Raw genomic sequence first — 22,664 nt, 5'->3', positions numbered from 1 at the left:
ACTGGGAACATTTTTCATATGTTGTCTTGACCTGAATTTTTATTTCATTTTTGTTTCAGTTTAAATTTTTTTTTCAAGTAAGTTTTGAAACATGTTGTCTTAGTCCATTAGGGTTTCTATAACAAAATACCACAGACAGGGTGGATTATATAACAAATTTATTTCTCACAGTTCTGGAGTCCAGGAATTCCACAATCAAAGTGCCAGCATGATCAACTTCTGGTGAAGTCCCTCTTCCTAGTTCATAGGCAGAAACTTCTCACTGTGTCCTCACATGGTAGGAAGGGGCTAGGTATATATGAGGAGATTCTTTTATACTTATATTTTTGTGTGTGGTGTAATAAAGTGGCCTGGTTTCATTCTTCTGCATATGGCTGTCCAATTTTCCCAACATTAATTATTGAAGAGACTAGTTTAAACTTAAGTAATTCCTTACTTTCAGTATGAAAGGAATGAAAATCTTGGAAAGATATTCAAATATACAGGAAAATTAACTATCATATATTCAGTTAATTTTTAAATTTAAATTCAAGTTAATTAACATAGTGTATTAATAGTTCTGGAGTAAATTTAGTGATTCATCAGTTGCATGTAAAACCCAGTGCTCATTACACCAACTGCCCTCATTAATGCCCAACACCCAATTAAACCATCCCCTGACCTGCCTCCTCTCCAGAAACCCTCAGTTTCTTCCCTATAGTTAAAAGTCTTTTATCATTTTCTTCTCTCTCTGTTGTTATTTTATTTTTCCTTCTCTTTCCCTATGTTCATCTGATTTGTTTCTTAAATTCTACATATGAGTGAAATCATATGGTATTTGTCTTTCTCTGACTTATTTCACTTAGGATAATACCCTCTGGTTCCATCCATGTTCTTGAAAATGGCAAGATTTCATTCTTTTTGATGGCTGAGTACTATTCCATTGCACACACGTGCGCACGCGTGTGTGCACGCGCACACACACACAATCACTTCTTTATCCGTTCATCTGTTGATGGACATTTGAGCTCTTTCCATAATTTGCCTATTGTAGACATTGCTACTATAAACTTTGGGGTGCATGTGCCCTTTCAAATTACTATGTTTTTAATCCTTGGATAAATACCTAGTAGTACAATTTCTAGGTTGTATGGTAGTTCTATTTTGAACTTTTTGAGGAACTTCTATATTGTTTTTCACAGGGGCTGCATCAGTTTGCATTCCCACAAACAGTGTAAGATGGTTCCCCTTTTTCTTCATCCTCACCAACATCTATTGTTTCTTGAGTTGTTAATTTAGCCATTCTGATTGGTATGAGGTAGTATCTTGTTGTAGTTTTGATTTGTATTTCCCTGATGATGAGTATATTGAGCATTTTTTTCACATGTCTGTTGGCCATCTGGATGTCTTCTTTGGAGGAATTTCTGTTCGTGTCTTCTACCCATTTCTTGACTGGATTATTTGGTTTTTGGGTGTTGAGTTTGATAAGTTCTTTAAAGATTGTGGATACTAGCCCTTTATCTAATATGTCATTTGCAAGTATCTTCTCCCATTCTGTAGAGTGCCTTTTAGTTTTGATGATTGTTTCTTTTGCCGTGGAAAAGCTTTTTATCCTGATGAAGTCTCATTTTGCTTTTGTTTCACTTGCCTTTGGAGATGTGTCCAGCAAGAAGTTGCTGCAGCCATGGTAAAAGAAGTTGCTGCCTGTGGTCTCCTTTAGGATGCTGATGGATTCCTATCTCACACTGAGGTCTTTCACCCTTTTGGAGTTTATTTTTGTATATGGTGTAAGAAAGTGGTTTAGTTTCATTCTTCTGCATGTGGCTGCCCAGTTTTCACAACACCATTTGTTGAAGACACTCTACTTTTCCTTTGGATATTTTTTTCTGCTTTTTCACAGATTAGTTGACCATAGTTTTAAAGGTCTATTTCTGGGTTCTATATTCTGTTCCATTGATCTATGTGTCTGTTTTGATGATTATAGTTTTGTGATACAGCTTGATACCAAGAACTGCAATGCCTCCAGCTTTGGTTTTCTTTATCAACATCCCTCTGGTTCTTTGGGGTCTTTTGTCATTCCATACAAATTTCAGAATTATTTGTTCCAGCTCTGTGGAAAATGCTGGTGGTATTTTGATAGGGATTGCACTGAATGTGCAGATTGCTTAATGAAGCATAGACATTTTAATATTTTGTTAATTATTTGTTCTTCTAATTTATGAGCAAGGAAAGTTTTTCCATTTCCCTGGGTCTTCCCAATTTCTCTCATAATTGTTCTGTAGTTTTCACAGTACAAATATTTTCTCTCTTTGATTAGTTTTATTCCTAGGTATCTTATTTTTTTTTTTTTGGTGCAATTATAAATGGGATTGATTCCTGGATTCCTGCTTTATTAGTGGTGTATAGAAATGCAACAGAAAACTGTGGGTTGATTTTTTATCCTGTGACTTTGTTAAATTCCTTTATCAGTTCTAGCAAGTTTGGTGGAGTCTTTTGAGTTTTCTATCCACAGTATCATGTTGTCTGCATAGAGAAATGTTTGACTTCTTCTTTGAAGATATCAGTGTCTTTAATTTCTTTTTCTTGTCTGATTGCTGAGGCTAGGACTTCTAGTACTATGTTGAACAATAGTGGTGAGAGTAGACATCCCTGTCTGGTTCCTGACCTTAAGGGAAAGTTCTCAGTTTTTCCCCAAAAAGATGATATTAATTGTGCATTTTTTGTATATGGCCTTTATGATGTCAAAGTATGTTCTCTCTATCTCTACTTTGTTGAGGGTTTTTATCAATAAAGCATACTGCATTTTGTCAAATGCTTTTTCTGCATCTATTGAGAGGATCATATGTTTCTCATCCTTCCTTTTATTAATGTGGTATATCATGTTGATTGTTTCACAGATAATGAGCCACCCCTGCAGACCAGGGATAAACCCACTTGGTTGTGGTGAATAATCCTTTTAATGCACTGTTGTATCTGATTAGCTAATATCTTGTTGAGAATTTTGGCATCTGTGTTCATCAAGGATATTGGTCTGTAATTCTCCTTTTTCGTGGGGTCTTTGGTTCTAGAATCAAGGTAATGTTAGCCTCATAGAATAAGTTTTGAAGTTTGCCTTTCATTTCTATTTTTTGGAACAGAAGAATAGACATTAATTCTTTTTTTTAATGGTTGGGAGAACTCCTCAGAGAAACCTTTCTGTCCTGGACTCTTGTTTGGTGGGAGATTTTTGATTATTGCTTCAGTTTCTTTGCTGGTTATGGGTCTGTTTATATTTTCTATTTCTTCCTATTTCAGTTTTGTTAGTTTATATGTTTTCAAGAATTTATCCATTTCTTCCAGATTGCCTAATTTGTTGGCACATAGTTGCTCATAATATTCTCTTATAATTTCTTGTATCACTGCAGTTTTGGTTGTGATCTCTTCTCTTTCATTCATGATTTTATTTCTTTGGGTCACTTCTCTTTTCTTTTTGATATGTCTGGTTAGGGGGTTATCAATTTTGCTAATTCTTTTTAAAAAAAGCTTTTAGTTTCATTGATCTGTTCACTTTTTAAAAATTTCTATATCATTTATTTCTGCTATAATCTGAATTATTCCCCTTCTCGTGAGGTTTAAACTTTATTTACTCTTCTTTTTCCAGCTCCTTTAGGTGTAAGATTAGATTGTATATTTGAGACTTTTTTGCTTCTTGAGGAAGGCATGTATTGCTATACACTTCCCTCTTAAGACCACTTTGCTGCATCCCAAAGGTTCTGAACTTCTGTGTTTTCATTTTCAATTACTTCCATGTGTTTTTAAAATTCTTCATTAATTTTCTGGTTGACCCGTTCATTCTTTAGTACGATGTTCTTTAACCTCCATGTATTTGTGGTCCTTCCAAATTTTTCTTGTGTTTGATTTCAAGTTTCATAGCATTATGGTCTTAAAATATGCATGGTATGATCTCAGTCTTTTTGTACTGTTTGAGGGTTGATTTGCAACCCACTCTGTAATCTATTCTGGAGAACATTCCATGTGCACTCAAGAAGAATGTGCATTCTGCTGCTTTAGGATGAAATGCTCTGTATAAATCTGTTAAGTCCATTTAGTCCAGTTTGTCATTCAAAGCTCTATGTTTTCTTGTTGATCTTCTGCTTAGATGTGTCCCTGCTGTGAGTAGGGTGGTAAAGTCTCCTACTATTACTGTATTATTATCAGTTAGTTTGCTATTAATTGGTATTTGGTTGCTTCCAAGTTAGTAGTATAAATATTTATGATTGTTACATCCTTTTAGATAAACCCCTTTATTATGATATAGTGTCCTTCTTTATCACTTATTATAGTCTTTGTTTTAAAATCTAATTTGTCGGGGCGCCTGGGTGGCTCAGTGGGTTAAGCTGCTGCCTTCGGTTCAGGTCATGATCCCAGGTCCTGGGTTTGAGCCCCACATCGGGCTTTCTGCTCAGCAGGGAGCCTGCTTCCTCCTCTCTCTCTGCCTGCCTCTCTGCTTACTTGTGATTTCTCTCTGTCAAATAAATAAATAAAATCTTAAAAAAAAATCTTTAAAATCTAATTTGTCTGTTATAAGAATAACATCCATTATCATGATAAATGGTTATCTACCACCTCACTGTTAATTTGGACGTGTCTTTGGATCTAAAATGAGTCTTTTGTATTTGCGAATGACATATCAGATAAAAGACCAATATCCAATATCTATTAAAGAACATATCAAACTCAACACCCAAAAACCAAACAGTCCAGTCAAGAAATTGACAGAAGACATAAATAGACCCTTCTCCGAAGAAGACATACAAATGACTAACAGACACATGAAAAAATGTTCCACATCATTTGTCATCAGGGAAATACAAATCAAAATCACAATGAGATACCACCTTATACAGTTAAAATGGCTAAAATTAACAGGACAGGAAACAACAAATGTTGGCAAGGATGTGGAGAAATGGGAACCCTCTTACACTGTTAGTGGAAATACAAGCTAGTACAGCCATTCTGGAAAACAGTATGGAGGTTCCTCAAGAAGTTAAAAATAGATCTAACCTTGACCTAGCAATTGCACCACTAGGTATTTATTACAAAGATACAGATATAGTAAGAAGAAGGAGCACATGCACCCCAATGTTCATAGCAGTAATGTCCACAATAGCCAAACTGTAGAAGGAGCCAAGATGTCCTTCAACAGATGAATGGATAAAGAAGATGTGGTACATACATACAGTGGAATATTACTCAGCCATCAGAAATAATGAATACCTACTATTTGTATCGACATGGATGGAATTGGAAGGTACTATCCTAAGTGAAATAAGTTAATCAGAGAAAGACAATTATCATATGGTTTCACTTATATGTGGAAGATAAGAAATAACACAGGATCATAAGGGAAGGGATAATAATGAATGAGAATAAATCAGAGAGGAGACAAACCATGACAGACTCTTAACTCTGGGAAATGAATTGAAGTTTGTGTAAGGGGAGTTGCATGGAGAGATAGAGCAACTGGGTGATGGGCATTAAGGAGGGCACATGAAGTGATAACACTTGGTGTTATATGCAACTAATGAATCATTGAACACATGACTAATTGAATTTAAATACATACATACATACATACATAGTAAAACAAAAAATAAAACAAATCTCTTTTAGCAGCATATTGATGGGTGCTATTTTGTTTTTGTTTTTATCCATTCTGATACCCTATGTCTTTTGATTGAAGCATGTTGTCCAATTTCATTCAGAATATTGAAATGAAAGATATGAATTTGGTGCCATTTTATTACTCGTAAAGTCACTGTTCCTGTAGATTGTGTCTGTTCCTTTTTAGTCTTTGTTACTTTTGGTCTCTCTTTCTACTCAAAGAGTCCCCCTAATATTTCTTCCAGGGCTGTTTTAATGAACTTATAGTGTTTATCTTGAAAACTGTTTATCTCTCCTTCTAGTCTGAATGACACCCTGCTGGATAAAGTAGTCTTAGCTTGCTTTCTTTCTTTCTTTCTTTCTTTCTTTCTCCCATTTAGCACATTGACTATCTCCATCAATTTCTTTCTGTCCTGCCAGGCCCTATGGATAGGTCTGCTGCTACCCTTATATGTCTACTCTTGAAGGCTAAGGACCTTTCATTGTGTGCTCTTTCAGAATTCTCTCTGTATTTTGCAAGTTTCACTCTGATATGTCATGGTGTTGATCTGTTTTTGTTGATTTTGAAGGGAGTTTTCTTTGCCTCTTTGACTTTGAATGCCTGTTTCCTTCCCCAGATTAGGGAATCAGCTATAATTTGTTCAAATAAAACTTCTGCCCCCAATTCCCACCTTTTTCTTCTGGAACTCCCATGATATGGATATTATTTCACTTTATGGAATTGCTGAATTCCCTAGGATTACTTTTTCTTTCCCTCTTCCATTCAGCTTCATTATTTTCCATAATTTTATCTTCTATATCAACTATTCTCTACTCTGCTTCTTCAGTCCTCAAAGTGATTATATCCAGTCTGTTTTGCATCTTCACTATACCATTTTTTATTTCAACCTGACCAGTTTTTTTATGTGTTTTATTTCTGTAGCAAGGTTTTCTTTGGTTTCTATGTTTTTTTTTTTTTTTAAGACTAGCTAGTAGTTGGGTATTTACCCTACAGAAACAAATGTAGTGATCCAAAGGGACTTGTGCACCCGAATGTTTACAGTAGCAATGTCCACAATAGCCAAACTATGGAAAGAACCTAGGTATCTATCAACAGATGAATGGATAAAGGTGTGGTATATATATACAATGGAATATTATGCAACCATCAAAAGAAGTGAAATCTTGCCATTTACAATGACATGGATGGAACTAGAGGGTATTATGCTGAGCAAAATAAGTTAATCAGAGAAAGACAATTATCATATAATCTCTCTGATGTGAGGAATTTAAGAGGTGGGTGGGGGAGTTGGGGGATAGGGAAGGAAAAAATGAAACAAGATGGGATCAGGAGGGAGACAAACTATAAGAGACTTAATCTCATGAAGCAAACAGGGTTGCTGGGGAGAAAGGGGGTAGGGAGAGGGTGGTTGGGTTATGGACCTTGATGAGGGTATGTGATATGGTAAGTGCTGTGAAATGTGTAAAGCCTGATGATTCACAGACCTGTGCCCCTGGGGCAAATAATACATTATATGTTAATAAAAATAATTTTTAAAAAAGACTAGCTAGTAGTCTTATAACTGTTGATTTAAGTTTTTATTCAGATATATTGCTTTTATCTGCCTTGAGCAAGTCCCTGGCTGTGATATCTTCCTGACATTCTTTTGGAAAGAATTCTTCCATCTTGTGATTTTAGCCAAGTTTCTGTCTTTTGCTTGTTATGAAACCTTGTTATGTTTCTTGCAACTCAGAGTAATGCTATATTAAAAGGGGTCATATACTGTGCAGGGCCTGGCACTTCAGGAAGTGTTTCTGTGTATGCTATGTGCACTCTGCTGTTACATTTTGGCTCCTCTTTCCCACTGGTCAGTTCTCTACAGAGTTCCTCCTCATGTGCAGTGGGGGCTATTTGAAGATTTATGAGGTGTGTTCTGATTTTTTTTTTTATTTTTAAAGCCTGGAAAAGAAAGAAAGAGAAGAGAAAAAGAAAAAGAAAAAAAAATCCTGATCCAAAAATAAGAGAAAAAGAAAGGAATAATTAAAAAAAATCAAAACAAACAAAAACCAAAAACACACAACAAAAAACTATAAGCCTGATTCCAAAGAAAAAAAAGAAGAAAAGAAAAGAAAAACCTGGGGTGCCTGGGTGGCTCAGTTGATTAAGCATCTGCTTTCAGCTTAAGTCATGATCCCAGGGTCCTAGGAGCTAGCCCTGCATCGGGCTCCCTGCTCAGCAGGGAGTCTGCTTCTCCCTCTCTCTCTGCCTGCTGCTGTGTCTACTTGTGCTCTCTATCTTTCTGTCAAATAAATAAATTAAATAAATAAAATCTTGAGAAAAAAGAAAAAAACTATAAGCTGATTCCAAAGAAAAGGGCAGAAAAAAATAATAATAAGAGAAGAGAAAAAAATACAGCCTGACCCTCTCTGCACCAGGCCTTAAGGGGACACTGTGAGGCACTGTATGATCAGTAGACCTGGTGCATGTGATGTGCTGCCTGTGTTGCTCTCTTGGGGTAAAAGCCTGCTGTGCTTTCTCAAAACCAATCCTGCCCCAGTAAAAAAGCACTTGCCAAGCACAGGAGGCTGGGTTTGATGTAAGTGGTTTCCACCTCCAATGCAGGCTGCTGTTTTGCTCTCTGATGTACAACTTTGTTGGTAGTGGGGATAAAATGGTACACCCCACTCTCCCACACCAGAAAGGGGATTTCACACCACCCCCCCACTTTTCAGGAAGCCCTCACAGAAAAGTGAGGGCCATAAGCATGCCTGGCACCCACCGCTCCTGCATTTATCTCTGGCATCGCTGGGATTCAAAACTCTGAATCTTGCGTGTTTTATCTTTGATGAATAGCTAGAATCAAAACTCCAAATCCAGGATGCCTGTGTGGCTCAGTGGTTTAAAGCCTCTGCCTTCAGCTCAGGTCATGATCTCAGGGTCCTGGGATTGAGCCCCATTGGGCTTTCTGCTCAGCAGGGAGCCTGCTTCCCCCTCTCTCTACTGCCTGCCTCCCTGCCTACTTGTGATCTCTGTCTGTCAAATAAACAGATAAAATCTTTAAAAAAAAGACAAAGAAACGAAAAAAAAACCTTTAAATCCTAAAGGACTGAGCACCACTCAGATCTGTTCCCTCTTCCAGATTAGAGGCTTTCTTCCCTCTGAGTAGTGCTCTTTGTCACAGAAAAATGGTCCCCTACCTGTGTGATATGTGAATTCTGTGCTATGGCAATGCAAAAAGGAGCGACCAGGTTATCCACCCTCTGTGGGAGTCATAATCCCTCGCTGATGAAAGGCTGTTTGCTGGTCCCTGCATGTTTTGTTTTGTTGTTTTTTTTTTTTGTCCTGGAGAGGCAATATGCCCTCTTCCAAATGTACCCCAGGAAGTGGAATGGTCTTTCCCAGTGCAACCTCAAAGATCCCTACATCTCATTGTTTGCACTCCCAGGCCAGTGCCATCCTCTCCAGGAGTACATGCAATAGCTCTGCTCCAGCAAAAGTCATATACTTCCAAAAGCTCAGAGTTTGAGCTTCACTCTCTATTTGCAAAAAATCTTCACCACTCAGTTTGCCCAGCTCCCGAGATAGTGATCCAAGAAGTTTTCTTCTTGTGTGAACCCACCACTGCACTCTCTCAATCCCTCTTTCCCTCTCTCCATTTTCTCTCCCCACAGAAAGTCTTCCCTCCCCTCCAGACCACAGCAGCTTTTCTCTCCCCCAATTCATTTCCATGCACACACCTGCCACATTGTCTCCTTCCAACTGTGGAAATCCTTCTTCCAATCCTCAGATTGATCTCCTGGGTGTTCCAGGTGATCTGACCTTAATCCAGCTGTGTTTTGCAGGATGAGGAAAACCCCAGGTCCACCAACTGTGTCATCTTAACTCTGCCTTCCTCATTTAATTTTAAAAACTGAAAAAAGGAGGCCTGGGTGGCTCAGCCAGTTAAGCATCTGCCTTCAGCTTAGGTCATGATCCCAGGGTCCTGGGATAGTGGCCCACATTGGACTCCCTGTTCAGTGGGGAGCCTGCTTCTCCCTCTGCCCCTCCCTCTACTTGTGGTCTTTCTCTATCTCTCTCACATATGCAAAAATAAATAAAATCTTAAAAAAATAAAAAGTGAAAAATAAACAAATAAGACAGTCATTAGATTAAAATATTTAGGATAGTGCAAAAGAAACAAAGGAAAGATGGAGTTCAAAAGACTAAATATTCCAAGAAACCATTTTCTAAAAACATGCACAATAAAATATTTAAAAGCATCTGTTTGGCTGAGACAAAAAAAAAAAAGGAACTATTGGGAAGGTGAAGAATGGGGTAGAATGACCCTAGGCATGCTTTGTCCCATGAATATGATTAGATAATTATCAAGTCATCCTGAATACCCCAGAAATAGATCTGAAGACTGGCAAAACAAACTCCACAACAAAAGGTAGAGAAGAGGTCACATCAAAGAAGGTAGGAAGTATAGAGATGTGGTTTGGGAGAGAAACTGATCATGGCTGCCAAATTAGGAAGGGAACTGTGGTCACAGAGAAGGTAAAACAACAGAATAGTACATGGGGGAACCCACACAAGGAAGATGAAACCCCACAGCATTTGGCATGGAAAGTGAGAGGGGCTGAATTTCATGAGTTCTTGCAACCAGCAGGGCTTAAAGTCTGGAGTGCCAAATGTCAGCAGACTTGACTGGGATAGAGCCTGGAGGGCATTGGGGTGCTCTTGGAGAAAACATCCCACAGACACACAGCATGGAGGCAGTGATCTGATAAGCACCAGCGGCACATAGTGGAAAGGTTATTTGCTCATCTCTGAGCCTGTCCCAGAGGCAGCATTCAGGGACACCCAAATGGGAAAAAAGGAAATAGGAGATGTCATTTCCTTCCTGCAACCTTCAGTAAGCCCAGGACCACCTCTGGGAACCAGCATAGTAGCACTGACCCTTGCTACTAACTTGTTTACACCAAACCCTGACACCCCCACATTCCCATAGAACTGCCCTTCCCTGTCAGGCTTGCCTTGGTCACAGCAGGCACCCATCCTAAAAAGAACAGCTAAAACCCCAGCCAACACCTTCTTGACCCAGAAGTTTTGTGGGGTCTCAGTTCCAACAGCTGTGCCAAAAGTCTCATTTCATAAGAAGAACAGACCACACCTCATTAAAATTTATTACAATCAGGCTAGGAACCAAACACTGCCCACAACAGGCAAAGAAAGCGTCACATACAACTAGCCTGAAGGATAAAGTGGCCAAGACACAACAGCAGAGCCCACACAGTATGCATTGGAGACATTCCCTAAAGTGCCAGGCCCTGAAGAACAAGGTACACTACATGGCAGGGAACTACAGGGCTTCTTCTTAATAAGGCCATTACCCTCAAGAATAGCAGACATAGCTGTCTTTCCTAACACACAGAAGTAGGCACAGAGACTTAGAAAGAATGAGAAGACAGAAGAATTTGTCCCAAATGTAAAAACAGGACAAAGGTACATGTGAAAGAAATAAAATTAACATGCCTGATAGAGAATTTAACATAATAAAAATAAAGATACTTGAGGACTTGAGGAAAGAGTAGAAGACATGAGTGAGACCCTTAACACAAAGATAAGGAATAACATACTAGAAATAAGGAGCTTAATGAATGAAACGAGAAACACACTGGATGGAATGAACAACAAGCTGAAAGAATCAGAGGAATGATTAGTGATGCAGAAGACAGAGTAATGGAAAAAAAATTAAGCTGAACAAAACAGAAAAAAAAAGAATTATGAAAACAAGTAATAGACTTAGGGAACTCAACAACTGCATCAAATGTAATCTCATTCATACCATAGGAGTCCCAGAAGAAGAAGAGAGAGAAAAGGGGGCAAAAATTTTATTTGAAGAAATAATAGTTGAAAATTTCCCTACTCTTGGGAAGGAAACAGACATTCAGATCTAGGAGACACAAAGAACCCCAACAAAATCAACAAAGCAGATCTACACCAGGACATATTATAATTAAATTGGCAAAATATAGTGATAAAGGAAAAATCTTAAAAGCAAGACCAAAGAATATACTAATATACAAGGGAAAGTTCATAAGACTCAGCTGTTTTTTTCAGCAGAAACTTTGCAAGCCAGAAGGGAATGGTATGATATATTCAAAGAGGTGAATGGAACTATCTGCAACACCCAAAAAACAAATAGTTCATTCAAGAAATGGGCAGAAGACATGAACAGATATTTCTCCAAAGAAGACATACAAATGGCCAACAGATGAATTTAAAAAAAAAGTTCATTATCACTTGGCATCAGAGAAATACAAACCAAAACCACAATAAGACACCACCTCATGCCAGTCAGAATGGCTAAAATTAACAAGTCAGGAAACAACAAGGAGGCAGAGAAATGGGAACCCTCTTACATTGTTAGTGGGAATGCAAGCTGGTACAGCCACTCTGGAAAACAGTATGGGGAAGTTCCTCAAAAAGTTAAAAATAGAGCTACCCTATGACCCAACAATTGCACTAGTAGGTATTTCCCCAAAGGATACAAAATAGTGATCTGAAGGGTCACCTGGGTCTCAATGTTTATTGCAGCAATGTCCAAAATAGCCAAGCTGTTGAAAAAAGCCAAATGTCCATTGACAGATGAATGGATAAAGAAGATGTGTATGTATGTACAATGGAATATTACTCAGCCATCAAAGAAATGAAATCTAAAGCTAGAGAGTATTGTTAAGCCAAAGACATGGATGGGACAAGAGTATATTATGTTAAGTGAAATAAGCCAGTCAGAGAAAGAGAATTATCATATGCTTTCATTCATATATGGAATTTAAGAACAAAAGGATCATAGGGGAAGTGGGGGAGTAAAGTAAGACAAAATCAGAGAGAAAAACCATAGAAGAATCTTAATTTAGGAAACAAACTGGGGGATGCTGAAAGAGAGGTGGGTGGGAGGATTGAGTAACTGGGTGATTGGCATCAAGGAGAGCACATGCTATAATGAGCACTGCATGTTATACGTAACTGATGAATCACTGAACTCTACTTCTGAAAGTAGTACTATACTACATTTTAATTAATTTAATTTAAATAAAAAAATAGAATTTACTTTGTCTGGTCTAAGTATGGTTACTTTGGCTTTCTTTTGACATCCGTTAGCATGATAAATGGTTTTCCATTCCCTCATTTGCAAACTGCAGGTGTCTTTGAGTCTAAAATGAATCTCATGTAGGCAGCATATTGATGGGTTTGGTTTTTCAGTCCCTTCTGGCACCCTATGTGTTTTCATATACATTCAGAGTAATTACTGATAGATGTGAATTTAGTGCCATTTTATTGCTTGCTTTGTCATTGTTTCTGGAGTTCTTCTCTGTTCCTTTCTAGTCTTTTCCTCCACTCTAAGTGTCACATTTAATATTGCCTGCAGGGCTGGTTTAGTGGATACGATCGCCTTTAGTGTTTTTTGTCTGGGAAATGATATCTCTCCTTCTATTCTGAATGATACCTTAGCTGGATAGAGTATTCTTGGCTGCAGATTTTCCCCATCGCCTTGAATATATCATGCTACTCGCTTCTGGCCTTCAGGTTTCTGTGGAGAGATCTGCTTCTAACCTCATTTGTCTTCTCTTGTATGCTGATCTTATTTGTCTTCTTTTGTCTTGCTGGTTTTAGGATTTTTTTTTCTTTATTTCTATATTTTGGAAGTTTTACTACAATATGTCTTGGTGTTGGCCTCCTTTTGTTAATTTTTATGGGAATTCTCTGTGCCTCCTGGATTTGGATGTCTGTTTCTTTCCCCAGATTGGGGAATTTTTCAGCTACAATTTCCTCAAATAAACATTCTGACCCCTTTTCTGTCTCTTCTTCTTCCAGGACTCCTATGTTGCAAAGGTTATTACATTTGATGCAGTCACCAAGTTCTTTCCTTGAGTCTACTTTTGTGATAGCAGATTTTTCTTTCCCTCTTCTTTTCAGCTTATTTTCCATAATTCCATTTTCTATACTACTTTTTCATTCCTCTGCTTCTTCCATCCTTAGGGTCATTACATCCAGTCAGTTTCATATTTCAGTTATTGTAATTTTTTAATTTTGTCCTGATTGATTTTAAGCTCTTTTATCTTTGATCTCTCTGGCATCTTCTGTGCTTTTCTCAAGTCCAAGTAGTATCCTTATGATTTTTTCTTTTTTTTCTTTTTTTAAGGGAGATAGTGGGGGAGGGGCAAAGGGAGAGGGTGAGAGAGAATCCTAAGTAGGCTCCACTCCAAGTATGGAGCCTGAGCTGGTTCTCATTTATGTAACCCTGAGATCATGACCCGAGCCAAAATTGAGAGTCAGACACTTAACCAACTAAGCCACCCAGGTGCTCCTGACTGTTGCTTTAAATTCTGCATCAGGCATATTACTTATATCTTTTTAATTAGATCTCTGACAGTGACTTTCCCTTGTTCTTTCGCTTGAAATGAATTCCTCCATCTTGGCATTTTGTTTAGGTCTCTGTTTTCTTCTCTGTGTTAGGAAAGTCTGTTATGTTTCCTGCTCTTGAGAGTAATGGCTTTATGAAGAAGAGGTCATATAATGCCTGGCACTTCAGAAAGTGTCCCTGGTGTGTGCTATGTGAACTCTGCTGCTGTGGTATGTCTGTTCTATCCCTCAGGTTAGTCCTCTGCAGAGTTTCTCCTTGCCTACAGCCAGCAGTGTTTCAACCTTGGCCAGATTGTGGCAAGTTTTAACTAGGTGTGCTCTGGTCTGCTTGTAAAAAGAGACTTGATGCTATCTCCACTAGACTGGAAGCTTTGAAGAACTTTATGGTCAGTAGATGTGGTGTTTGCAGGGGTTTGTGTTGATCTTCTGGGTGGGTAGGGGCCCACTGCACTGGTTTTCAAGGACACTTACCCAAGAAAAGCATTACCAGCAAAGTGTAGGGATGGGGGTCAGAGCCAGTGTAAGCAACTTAGGCAGCCAGTGTTGTTGCTGTGCTGTTTAGTGAAGTTAGGTTTAACTGAAAGGACAGAGGGAGAAATGGCACCAGCCAACTCCTTTGTCCTTGGGGAGTTCATGCTTGGTGCTGTCAGGGAAGCCCTCCCAAAGAAGTGAATAAATTTCCCTCATGCATCCTCAGTGTTTTTCATATCACTGCTTACTCACTGTCTGTGTCCAGGCTGCTTGCCTGCCTGGAGAAATGCAATGTACTTTATTCAGCAAGGCCAGCTGAGTTTTAAAACTTCAAACTTTAAGGACCTGGTGTGGTAGGGACCTTTCCTGGTCTTCTGGAGGAGCATCTCGCTGACTGGCATTAATGTAGGTTTGATACAGAAGAGCAGTCACAGCAGAGCTCAGGAGCATGAAATGTAGAACAAAGTACACTAAGCAGTCAGTGTCTGGGTTATCCACCCTCAGCAGGTGTCTCTGTGCATATGCTGAGGGATGGGGGAGGAAAATATCACCTACCAGATCCTTTGTCCCTAGAGAGGCAAAGCCATCTCTCTCAGATGCACTCTAAAGAGAGGAGACTTCTCTACCAGTGTGTCTCAGGAGATCCCGTGATCATACTGTCTGCCCCCCAGATTACCTGCCTGCCTTCTCTACAGGAGCACTGCCATGTCCTTATGACTCTGTACCAGCCACACCACGGATGAACCTCTAAAACGCCAGTCTTTGAGCTCCACTGGTTGTAAAAACTCACAAAATCATCCCATCTAATTTTCTGTCAATGGCTTTGGGAAGTGTTTTCCTTGTGTGGTCACCTGCAAGCTTCTCTCTCTCTTATCTGTGACCAGGGGTCCCTCCCTTCTCCAGCACCCCCAATCCTTTTCTCCCCCAAACCACATCTCTGCACCTCCTAACTTCCATGATGTAGCCTCCTCTCTCCCTCTAATTGTGCAGTTCATTCTGTCAGTCCTCAGATTTCATCTAGCTGTGTTCAAGGGGTAAAGCAAGCTTAGGGTCCTCCCACTATGCTGTCATTTAGCTCATCCTCTTCTCAGTGATCATTCAATTTAAAATTGCATTAGTTATTTCAATTCACAGATTCTTTCTCTACTTGCTCTCCATTTGTGGGTAATATGCTGTTGTTCTCCATGGAAACGGTGTCTAAAGTCATTCAAACAGCACTGGTTGCTTTCCTGTCCCTCTTCTCCTAGATCTCTGTTGTTATTGTTGTTGTTACTTCTGCTGTTGTCACCATCATTGTTGTTATTTTGATTTGTTAGCAGTGTGTGAGGAGCACTAAGTTAAATTTGTTTTGTGCACATTCTGATGCCAAGTCATTAAAAGTCCTGAGATTTGATGGGTTAGGAGAGTGACTTCTCAGTGTAAACTTATTACAAGGTTTTGATATTGAATTCTTCAAAACTCTCCATGTGAATGTCTTCTAGTCTCTCCAGTTTGGAGAAATTCTCTGTAATATGTCTGTTGCACTAAATATATTTTTGGGAACATCAAAAGACAGACAGCACAAATATAGGATTGTAGTAGACTTTGAGTGACTTCAAATCAGTTTCTTACCTAATGAATCTCTACATGTGTCTGCTTTATATTGCCAGATACAGGCACATTGTGGGAACACTGAAGAACTCAAACGTGTTTCTACTCTTATGAGATTGTGGAGGTGGTTTTGTTGTTTTAATTTCATTCAAGCAAATATAAGTAATTAAAGTGACAAAAATTTATTAAACATCAGAAATTGTGTCAGCATGTATTCAGATAGCCAAGGTTAGCAGCAGTAATACCCAGGGATACTTCTGCAGAGATGCTTAAGACACATGTTTTTTTCAGTGGTTGGTCTCTGATTGAGAAATTGACAATTTCATTTTAATAGAATCACTTCTCATTATACTCCATGTATATATGGGTCTCATTATCCCAAAATGCATCTTCATAAATTTATTTGATATTGAGAAGAATAGGTGCACATACAGAAGAGGGAAATGCTGATGAAAAGGATCAATGTATATGCAACAAGTCTGGTCTCATTTTTGTGTTAACTTTAAAAATAGCTCTAAGGGGGCGCCTGGGTGGCTCAGTGGTTAAAGCCTCTGCCTTCGACCCTTCCCAGGGTCCTGGGATCGAGCCCCGCATCGGGCCCTCTGCTCAGCGGGGAGCCTGCTTCCTCCTCTCTCTCTCTGCCTGCCTCTCCGCCTACTTGTGATTTCTGTCTGTCAAATAAATAAATAAAATCTTTAAAAAAAATAGCTCTAAGAACTACAAAGTCATTGTTTCCATTATTATATTTTTGGATATGTCACCTAAGTTTAGTTATCAGTTCTTCCAATGTATTTTTTTCTTAGAGTCTGAGTTCTGGCTTTTTCGATTTTTATACAATCCAACCTTAAAAAAATTGCTACTAATTTAAATGGAGAACTTAATTCAAATGGAAGGACCTTTCTGCTTTGCACATTTGTGCTAATGTCTGTAGCCCAGTAATATCTCCTCTACTGCTGACAGGACAGCACACCACCTGGACTGTAGTGTAGCACAGTGGAGGCAGTGACAGAAGAATTCTCTGCTCCCAGGGTACCAGCACTCTTTGTCCTTACTGCACACAGCAGGCAGGGGCAACTTCAGGCCACCATGGACCTCATAAAGCACTGTGAGCAGCTGCTGGATCTGCACTGGGCGCCATGGCTTCCAGACATGAAAGGTAAGGCAATAGTTGTGGACTTTGTGCTGACAGCCTGTGACTCTTCCTGTTAGGCGAACTGCTACACTCAAGGTTGGGAGATGTGTTTCCAGGTAGAAAAGTCCAAGGCCGTTTACAGGGAGTGAAGTTCAAAGCCTTGAAAATTTTCTCAGGCCTGTCTGACCTTGGAAACAGTGCAACAAAAGGTCTTTAACCAAAGTCCAAAGATGTTCAGGGCTCATATCCAAGGGTCAATGACGATAATGAGGCAGGCATATGATGCCCCAGCACCCTGTTCTTGCACACACTCAAGTGAAATTGCTATACACCTAGAATCAAGAAAATTCCTAAAAGCTTCAGGAATGAAGAGTGGATGTATCACCTACAGAAGAATGGAAGAACAGATTAATATCAGACTTCCTTTCAGCAACACTAGATACAAGAAGAAGAGGCAACATATTTAAAAGGATGTGGGAAAATAATCTGCGGTCTTGAATTCCACATTCAGTCAAAATATCGTCCAATTTAAATAAAGTAATTTTCTGATAAAATGGATATAGTATCAATGGTGATATAAAAGAAAGAAATATAAAAATGATAAAAGAAATGGCAGGGGCGCCTGGGTGGCTCAGTGGGTGTGAGGTCCCTGTGGAAAAGGCAGTAAAAAGAATGCTAAAATTTTCTAATCCTTGATAGGATTAGAAATTTGGAGGCTTGAACCACTGCTTGAACATGGTAGAAAAATGGCTAAGGGCCCTTTTACAAACAGGGCTATCTAATACCAAGAATTAATTTTTTTTAAGTTCTAAATCCCCCCAGGGGCGCCTGGGTGGCTCAGTGGGTTAAGCCTCGGCCTTCAGCTCAGGTCATGATTCCAGGGTCCTGGGATCGAGCCCCACATTGGGCTCTCTGCTCAGCAGCGAGCCTGCTTCCTCCTCTCTCTCTGCCTGCTCGTGATCTTTGTCTGTCAAATAAATAAATAAAATCTTAAAAAAAAAAAAAAAGAAATGGCAGAAGTTGAGAAGCACAGGAAAGAGAGCTGGCAGGAAGAGAAGGATGGTAGGGCCAATGAGACACTAGCTGTAGTTCATCTATCAAGACATAAAGATGCAATTGGATTATTTAAAAATTAAAAAGGAACCAAAAGAGAACTAAAAATGATATAATGCTATTGGGATGGGTGGTAATTTGGATGAGCTAAATTCTCATTTATTATAGTAGGGAGAGGTTAAAAAATGTGTAAGTTTGCTAACTCAAGAAATAGAAACACATCAGTTAAGAACTGTGTCTGGAGCCCCATAGGGCAAAATTAACTAACAGTGGGTTAGAGAAGAGTACAGTTTTTTTTACTTCTTCGGTTTGGTTTATTTCTCCATATTTGGAGGGGTGGGGGGTGGGAGATGAGTTAAATGGGTAATAGGTGGGTATTAAGGAAGGCACTTGTTTTGAGCACTGGGTGTTGTATGTAAGTGAAAAAAATAAAGATACTATACTAGGGAAACAGCAACAGAAACAAAACAAAAAGCAATAGTTAGAGAAGATAGAATCTTGTTGTTCTTTCATTCGACAACCAGTCCAGAGGTAGGCAGTGGCTGGAAAGGAGGAGGAAGTGAATGGGCAAAAAGTGCCTTCTGTGTACTTTTTTTTCTAATCAAGGCGCATGCAGAGGGCAGAAAACCTCTTAACAACCTTTCACTGTGAGCCACAAATAGGCTTAAGCCTCTGTATGCATGCAGATTTGCTGCTTTTCTGCTGCAGAACTAAGCAGAAAGGAGAAACTGGAGCAAATTGCAAATAACCAGGCTGCTGTTTTTCACTGTTTGCCACAATAGATTTAAGCATCTGCCATAGTCCTTTTGGGAGTAGGGGACTGAGTCAAGTGCAGAGTGCCAATAACCTGGTTCCAGCTTTTTGCTGAGCATTACAATAAACTCTAGCATCTGCACGCACCCTGGAAAACATCTTTTTTGGGAATGGGACAGTGCTGGGCATGCCCTGAACCTTGCCTGCTGGGGATTGGAGTGGGGACACACCTTACCAGGCATTTAAAATGTGGACTTTTGAATCCCAGTCACTGGCCAGAGATAAAATACAGGAGTTCTGTGGCTCCGGGCACACTAACGGCCCAGGAACAGATAGGTTAAGGGCAGGGAACTGATGAAAACCCAGGATACAGGAGATTGCTTTTCTGAGAGGGCCTCCTGAACAGTGGTGGCCAGGACTCCTGCTCCCCAGGAACAAGAAGGAAAGGTGAGGCCATATTCTAACTCCTCCACCCACCAGCATGGCTGGACATAAGAGAGAAACACAGTGCCTCCACTGGAGGCTGGAGTCCCTTACAATAACCCCTGCCCCCTGCACCTGACAAAAGCATCTTTACAAGGGTGAGTCAGCTTGTGATCCAGCCCTGCAGGTCTTTCCCTCAGACCAGCATAGACCCCTGCATCCACTAAGTCTACTGATTAAAAAAAGCTCCAAAACATCAGTATCCAGTGGAAATAGGACCAGGATTGTTTTCTTTTTTTTCTTTTCCTCTCTCCTCTTTTCTTAATTTTTTAAATTTTTAAATTAAAAAGAATTCCTATTTCTTATTTTTTGTTCTTTATCTTATTTTATGTATATTTTCTTCTTTTTCTGTTCTCTTTATCTTTTTTTTGTATCAGGCTTATAATCTTTTGTTCATTTATTGGTTTGCTTGTTTCCTTCTCTTATTATTCAGTCAGGTTTCTTTCTTCTATTTTTTCTCTCTTTCTGCTTTCCCTACTCTTTTTTCTTTCCTTCTTTCTTATTTTTTAGAATCAGGCTTATAGTTTATTGTTTGTTTATTTGCATTTTTGTTCCATTTCTTTTTGTCTTGGATGAGGCCTTTGTTTTTGTTTTTGCTATTTGTCTATTGTTTTTCTTTTATCTTTCTTTTTCTTTTTTCTTTCTTTCTTTTCTTTTTTTTTCTCTCACAGGCTTATCCTGATAAATCAAATCACACCTACTTAAAGACCCAAACATTCCCCACTACAAGCAAAGAGGAACTCTGTAGAGGAAGGACCTTTGTGAAAGAACAGCCAAACACAACAGGAGAGTGTACACACCACATCCCAGAAACAATTTCTGAGGTTTTTGTTCTTGTTGTTGCTGCTGCTGTTTTTGATGGGCCTTCTATTTTCCCTTTTTGTTTTCTCCTTTTTTTTTTTTCCGGACACAATGACTAGACAGAGAATTTCACCCCAAAGAAGGAGCATGAGGTAGTACTCACTACCAGGGATTTAATCAATATGATTATAAGGAAAATGTCTGAACCAGAATTTAAAACAATGATTATAATGATACTAGCTGGGCTGAAAAAAAACATAGAAGACAAGAGAGACTCCCTTACTATAGAAATTAAAAAAAAAAAAAGCAAACTAAAATCTAATCAGGCTGTGACTGCCTAAAGGCAGTCACAAATGAAGGGTTTAACAGCAAGGGCAAAAAATGAGGCAGAAGAGAAAGTCATTGATATGGAAGACAAAATTATGGAGAATAAGGAAGCTGAAAAGAAGGGAGAAAGACAACTACTGGATCACTAAAAGAGATACTGAGAACTCAGTGATTCCATAAAGTAAAATAGTATCTGGATAATAGGGGTTCCAGAAGATGAAGAAAGAGAGAGGAACAAAAGATTTGAACAAATTATAGCTGAGAAATTCCCTAATCTAGAGAAGGAAAAGGCATTCAAGTCCAGGAGGCACAGAGAACATCCTTCAAAATCAATAAAAATAGGTAACACTTAGACATATAATAGTGAAACTTGCAAATTTCAAGATAAAGAGAAAGCAGCTTGGGACAAGAGGTTTTAATCTGCAAGGGTAGAAGCATAAGCCTGGCAGCAGACCTGTCTACAGAGACCTGGCAGGCCAGAAAAGACTGGCATGATATATTCAGTGTGCTAAATGGGAAAAATATACAGCCAAAAATACCTTATCCAGCAAGGCTGTCATTGAGAATAAGAGAGATAATGAGTTTTCAAGACAAACAAAAACTAAAGGAATTTGTGAACACAATACCAGCCCTGCAAGAAATATTAAAGGGGATCCTTTGAGTGAAGAGAGAGGTCAAAAGTAACAAAGACCAGAAAGAAACAGAGGTAATCTACAAGAACAGTGTCTTTACAGGTGATAAAATGGCAATAACTTCATATTTTTCAATAATTATTCTGAATCTAAATGGACTAAATACTCCAGTGAAAAGACAGGGGGGAAAGGGAGGCAAGATGACAGAAGAGTAGGGGAACTCATTTCATCTGGTCCCCTTAGCTAGATAACAATCAAGTCATTCTGAACACCTATGATTTCAACCTGAGGTATAAGAAAAGAATTGCTGGAATTCTACAAATAGAAAAGTGACCACTTTTTGCAAGGTAGGAGGTGCAGTGAAGTGAATCTGAGGGGATATATCAGAAGATAATTGGTTGGGGCAGGGAGACTTTGAAAGATAGCTACCAGAAAGTGATATAGCCCTGGAGCACAAATTTGGAACTTTTAGAAGTCTGCTCCAGTGAGAGATACCCCTACCTGGAAGGTGTGCAGGTGGCAAAACAGGGAAGAATCCTAGGTGGGACAAAGTGGTCTCGGGATCCCTGGGGTTACAGAAAGAACAGGGGTGCCTGAACTGGCAGAGTTACCAAGCACTGGAGTGGGGAAACCATCCCAAGTCAGTGAGCGTGGGAGTGGGCTCTCAGCTAACTTGGCTATAAACCACAAATCACAACAAAATTGGGCAAATAGTGTCTGTGCAAGGGCCATGCAAAGGGCAGAAACAGTGACCTTTTGTCTTCCCCCAAAAGGGGCAGTGAGGGTGTACCAACAAGGAGGCCACCACTCTCTATGCAGAGGCCCTGTAATTGGCAGGCCCAAGGCAATCCTCTTACCACCCCTAGGAGGATCCATAGGGGTGCACACTCCAGGAATCTACAGAGTTTGGCACACACAAAAATGAAGACTGCTTTTCCTTGAGGGTTAACTGAAGAGAGGAGACCATAATATTTCACCTTCAGGGTTGGAAATTGGGGTGCAGCCATTTTTATTTCCATCCTCTGAAGCCATCAAGCAATAAAAACCACATAGAGCAACCCCAAGAGGTTTACACAGAGCCTGGCTCCCTGGCTCCCTGGTGGTGCAACTCCACACACAGAACTGCAAAACTCCAGGACTAGGAGAATACAGTATATAGAATTCTAGGTTTGCTCTCATGATTCTTTTATCTATTAGTTTAAAATTTTCCTCTTCTTTTTCTTTTTTTCCCTTTTCAAATAGTTTCTTATTTTATCACCTTTTGTTTTGAACTTTTTTTAAACTTTCATTTTTACTTTGACATTTTATAGATGTATTCTTCATTTTCTGCTTCCTTTCATGGTATTCAACTTTATTTTTCTACATGTATAAACTTCGCTTTTTTATAATTTTGGGACTTAATGTCTTCTAA

Source organism: Lutra lutra, chromosome 13 (genome assembly GCF_902655055.1).
Source record: "Lutra lutra chromosome 13, mLutLut1.2, whole genome shotgun sequence".
NCBI classification, from domain to species: domain Eukaryota; kingdom Metazoa; phylum Chordata; class Mammalia; order Carnivora; family Mustelidae; genus Lutra; species Lutra lutra.
This window is presented reverse-complemented; position numbering follows the sequence as displayed.